Here is a 5,890-nt window from a genome sequence, read left to right on the forward strand (position 1 = left end):
CCAACACTTCACCCTTCCCAGCATCATGTCCCTCTCCAAAGAGTAGACCCTCTTAGCAATGTGCCTAAAGTATGTGAGTGAAGCCTCATCGTTCTTGCCTCCCAAGAGTACTCCGGCTGCACCATCTTCAAGACATATCTATTAGTTCTCTTGGAATGTTCAATGCTCTTCTCCAATACCACAGCTCAAAGATGCCAATTCTTCTTTTGTTGTCCTTATTAATTGTCCAGCTCTCAGATACATAGCTAGTAATCAGAAAGACTATGGCCTGAATCCGACACACCTTGGTTCTCAAATTGAACTAAGTTCTCATTACTTCTCAATGTTTTGTTCCAGATGTAGGGCGTGGCATATACTTTTAGCCACGCACTTGAAGACCCTGCAGGCTGCTGAACTGGATCTCTGACTGAAGCATCCATGCAGCTTCTCCCCAGCATGGTGGTCTCACACGATCTTCGACCTGGCTTTTGGCTTCCTACAGAAGAAATTTCCCAGAGATACAGGTTTTCCAAGTTAGTGTCAGAAACTTGGTTTCAGAAACTATTTCTTGTCACTTCACTACATTCTACTGGTTATAAGAGAGTCCGTGAGGCCGTCCTAGATCAAGTGGAGAGACACAAACTACCTCTCAGCGGGAATAGGCCACAGTCACAGATGTTTCAGTTGTTGGAAAAGGCAGTGTTCCATGCTGCTTTTAAAACCTTGTCCCGCTCTCAGAGAAAAGTTTTGGGTGGTCTTCTCCTGAGGGGAAAAAAGGTGGGGAGGGAAGGATAATATTCATAGCAGCTTGGAGTCCACAAAGGGAGAGGGACCTTTCCTATTTCACTAACAAAGGCAGCTACAGAAATGAGGTGCTATGGGGCCCTGAGATTAGAGTCCCTTCTTCTAGTGGTAGATGTGAGGTGGAAATAACCAAACCAACCAAACCCACTGCCATTGAGTCTAATTTGTCTCCTAGTGACCATACAGAACAGGACAGCACTGCCTATGGCATTTCCAAGGTTGTAATCTTTATGGAAGCACACTGCTTCCTCTTTCTGGCACAAAGAGCAGTTGATTGGCTTGAACCATTGATGTTGGGGTTTGCAGCCAGGTGCTTTACCATTAGTAGGGCAGGTGGAAAGGGGGAGGGCATGGAGAAAAGAATGGGACAAAGGCACGGAGAGTGAGCGGGTGGGGGGAATGTGGCCTGTAAGGGCATTTGGACTTGACTCTGTAGGCAACAGGGACTGTTGAAGTGTTTCAGCAGGAGAGGGCACAGTCTCGTGTTTTTAAGGAAATTACTACCCCACACCCTGAGAAGTCCAAGCGTGAGGCCCACACTTTCAGCCCAGAGTAGTGTGAGACTTCAGTGTGGTTGCCCAGCTTGGCTCCGATGCCCACTTATCTCTTCCCCTCTAGTCACATATACCCCTATCGAAGGCCAGAAGGCAGTAAGTACTTGCGGGTCCCCCAGCTCACAGGCTTGTTCATGTCCTGGGTCTTTCTGGGTGCTCTATCTCCCTCCTCCAAAGTCCTTTCACAACACACTGCTGGCTGAGTTCAAATGTCTCCTTCCCACATGGGCTCTTCCCCTTCTGTGTGCCATAGTCATCCTGGTCAGTAGCTGCCACTGAGCCAGTTCTTTAATCTCTGCACCCCCTTGTGCCACAGTTTAATGGCCACATAGAATTTCTGAGCTAGAATCTTTGTAGGAGCTGTTCACCAGGCCTTTCTTCCATGAAATAGCTGAGCGGGTTGATAGTCAAGTGCTTACACATTGAGTCACCAGGGCTCCTGAGTCACAGTGAAGCCACCCCTACCGCGTCGAAGTCACAGGCCATTCACTGGACTTTGCCCATCAGTCTGTGAACTCAGGGAAGGCAGGCTGGATTCCGGCCATCCTCAGTTAATGGCTGGAGGATAAACGTGCAGCCTCTCAAATGACTGACAAATAAAAGCCTCTCATCCCCACCAGGTGGTGAGAAACTTCTGACTTTTCAGTGACTCAACCCTTCTCTGCGCCAGGCTAACAGACAGCTGGCCTGGACACAAGTAGCATGCTAGAGAGAAGGCACCAGAGTGTGTATGCAGGATGAATGAGGCTTGGGCTCTCAGCAGCAGCAGAAAATCTGTAGCTCAGTGCAGCCTTTGTGCAGAACTTTTTGGTGACAGCTATCAAACTGCTAAGTGTACTTGTCTCTTACTCACAAAACCCATTTCTAGGAATTCACATTTTCTGTGGAGTTCCTGGGTGGTGCAAAAGCTCACCGAAGTCTGCTGCTAAAGGGAAGATTAAGGGTTTGAGTTCGCTCAGGTGCACTTTCAGAGGAAGACCTGGCGATCCACCATTGAAAACACCATGGAACACACTTCTACTCAACGGCACCTGGACTTCTTTCGGGATATTTACACAGTTTCGAAAAGATGCATGTACAAGAATGGTCATGGAAGCATTTAAAGCAACCAAAAGTAACCTAACAGTTGTTGTTGTTGTTAGGTGCCATTGGGTTGGTTTCGAAGCCCTGCACGATCCTGTGCCATCCTCACAACCGATACAGCCATTGAAAAATCAGTAACTAATAAACTGATATGCACTGATGCAAAACAGCATCCATAATACTTTATTAAATGATGAAAGCAAACTGTAGAACGGTATGCATAGAGTAACGGAGTCCTGGTAGTATGGTGGTTAAACACATGGCTGCTGACTTGGGAATCAAAAATGGTGCATCCACTATGAAGAGCAGCTTGGTGTTTCCTTAGAAAGTAGAAAATATCTTCAGCCCGCCCGCCGCCCCGCAGCCGTTAGGGATAGCAGCCGCGTGCAGCCTATCAAGCTGGCCAGAGTCACCAAGGTGTTGGGCAGGACCAGCTCGCAAGGGCAGTGCACGCAGGTGCGCGTGGAGTTCATGGACGACAGGAGCCGCTCCATCATCCGCAACGTGAAAGGACCAGTGCGCCAGGGGACGTGCTGACCCTGCTGGAGTCAGAACCAGAGGCGCGGAGGCTGCGCTGAGGCCGCTGCCCGATCCTGGATGTCTCTTCTGCTTGGGCCCTGGGGATGATCTTCATCGTTCATTAAAATCTATGTTGTACTAAAAAAATAAAGTAGAAAACAGTAATACTATGTGATTCTGCTATTCCAATACTAGGAATACGCTCTAAAGAAATAAGAGCTGTGACATGAACAGAGAATGTGTACCCACCCATGTTTATTGCAGCACTTTTTCCTAATAGCTAAGAGATGGAAACAACCCAAGTGCTCATTAATGAACTAATGGATAGAGAAACTGATATATTCACACAAACAGAGTACTATGCATCATTGAAAAACAATAACTTTGTGAAATACTACACAACATGGGTGAATCTAGAGAATATCATGCTAATTGACATAATCAGTCACAAAAGGAAAAATACTCTGTAAGACCACAGCTGTAAAAATTAGAAAAAGGTTTACATATATCAGTATAGTACAGTTAGGGAGAATAGAGGTGGTGGGCAAATAGGGGAGAGGAGAAAATTAATGGATAGACAATAATTTATTGGAATGGGTGAAAAGATATTATGGAATGAATAGAAGGTCAGACTTTGTGTGTATAGTAATTAATGCTGCAAAATAAAATATGCAGGATTGACTGGAGGGGGGAAATCCACTGCAATGTGCTTTGTAAACTTTCATACAAATCACAATAAAAATATTTTTTTAATAAAAGATGGTGATTTAAACCCACCAACTGGTCCGAGTTAGAAAGATGTAGCAGTGTGAGGGAGATCTGATGGCCTGGTGGCAAGAAGCTGCACTGCAATCCCAGAGGTGTGTGGTTTGAATACTCTGCTGTACTCTTCTCCTGTGCCAGTCAAATCTGATTTGAAGATACATACACAAAAAAGAAAATAATAAAATAAAATTTTTTAAAAACACAACACAAACCCCCCAAAAAATATAGCAGTGTGTTTCCATAAATAATGCAGCCTGAAAACCTTATGGGGCAATTATGTATTTATGTAAGTCTGCATATCTGTTAAATACTTGGGGGGAAAGCCTAAAACAATATCCACCAAACTCCTATCTGTAGTTACCACTGCAGGTTAGAGTTTAAAGGGGAGTAACATCTATTTGCTACTATCGGTACTTCGATGTTTGAATTATTTGCAAAGCATGTACATTGCTTTTCATTTTCATTTATTTTTGAGTGAAGGCTTACAAATCATATTGGGTTTTCAGACAATCATTAATAGACTTTTGTTTTATAATATCACTTGCCATTGATCAGTGTAATTAACTGCAATGTCTAATTAGCCCTTCTTCGTGTCTTTCCTAGTTAAAATGGAAAGTCACCCATGAGTCCTGTTGTTGTTATGTGCTGTCGAGCCGCCTGCAACCCATAGAGACTCATGAGTCTTAGACTCCTTTAAAAAAACCACCTATGTGAGACCAAGCCGTCATTAGCTACTTAAACAGGATGCATAAAAATGTAAGAAGAAACTGCACTGCAATTCCGAAGACACACAGTTTGAATCCACCAGCTGCTCTGTGGGACAAGGATAGATAGGCAAGCTCCTTCCGCATGAGATTAACTGCCTCTGAAAACCCACTGGCGGGACAGCTATGGGTTGCTTCCAACTCAGGGTTCCTCAACCACCACCAACAACCAAAATGGAAATAATGAGAATGTCCAGATTGTGAATATAACCAACATCAGTGAAGACTTGTGCAGAAACTGAATCTAAACGGCTTTGTAACTTTCATTTAAAACACAATAAAATATTATTTTAAATAAATGAAAATATGACAAAATATAGAAAATTTTCTACTTCAGCAAAACTACTGACGCCTGTCAAAGCACGCCCAAGTCATTCAAATTGTATTTTTCTTTATTTTTTAGTGGAACAGATGTTAGTCTTTAATTCCATTCCTAGATCTGTTTCTGATTTGTTTTTTTATTTTTAAGTTTTTAAAACTATTATTATTTTGTGTGTGTGTGTACCATCAAATCGGATCTGACTGGTACAGGAGGAGATTGCCTCTCCATCTCCAGCAGAGTATCTGGTGGATTCCAACCACCTACCTCTGGGATTGCAGTGCAGCAATTTTTAAAAAAATTTTATACTGGTTTACATATAAGGTTCACAAAATTCTTTTAGTTGTTTTTTCACACTGGATCTTTCTCCTTTTTGATAGTTTCCTCCTTAAATAGTATTTGATAGTATTTGATAGTTTCCTCCTTAAATCTAAGAACACCCTGGCTGGACTAGGCAGTGCACTTGCAAATAGTCTATGTGCTTCCCTATTTCCAGGCCTTTCCAGGGTCACGTGACATGTTCTAGCCAATGAGCTATGAGGGGAAATGAGGCCCTATGCCACTCCTGTACTAAAGTAGTGAAAGGTCCCTCTTCAATGTTCCACTTTCTCTTCCCTTGCCTCAGCCACATATGAGGCCATTGTTCTAGACAATGTAGATATAAGATGTTGGATTGACTCTCCAATTCCTATATCTCTCATGTCACTGCAATTAGAAGACCTAGTAGCATGGTTCATATTGGGCTGCTGAAAAGGTCATGGGTTGGACTCACTCCTTGAGAGAAAGATGAGCAGTCTCCTCCTGTAAAGGTTACAGCCTGGAGAACGGATGGAAGGTCACCAGGAGTCAGAACCAACTTGACAGCAGTTATTACTTCGGTAATTGTTATTACTCTCAGTAGAATAGCGCAGTAGGTTATGCAGGTTGCTGCTGTGTGCCATCGAGTCAGAACTAACTCCTAGCTGACCCTCCAGTGGGTTTTCAGAGGCAGTTAGTCACACAGGAGATCACCCATTCTTCTCCCTCGGAGAAACTGGTGGATTCAAACCACGTTCCTTGAGGATTGCAGTGCAGCTTCTTATTAGGCCACCAGAGGCGATTCA

The 5,890-nt window shown here is 43.7% G+C and overlaps 1 pseudogene; it reads left to right on the forward strand.

Moving 5' to 3' along the window:
* Positions 1–1,375: 1,375 nt before the first annotated feature.
* Positions 1,376–2,998, forward strand: LOC102877383 (annotated as a pseudogene).
* Positions 2,999–5,890: the final 2,892 nt, after the last annotated feature.

The sequence above is a fragment of the Elephantulus edwardii genome, unplaced genomic scaffold (assembly GCF_000299155.1).
Source record: "Elephantulus edwardii isolate Elephantulus edwardi_28Jun2011 unplaced genomic scaffold, EleEdw1.0 scaffold00061, whole genome shotgun sequence".
NCBI lineage: Eukaryota > Metazoa > Chordata > Mammalia > Macroscelidea > Macroscelididae > Elephantulus > Elephantulus edwardii.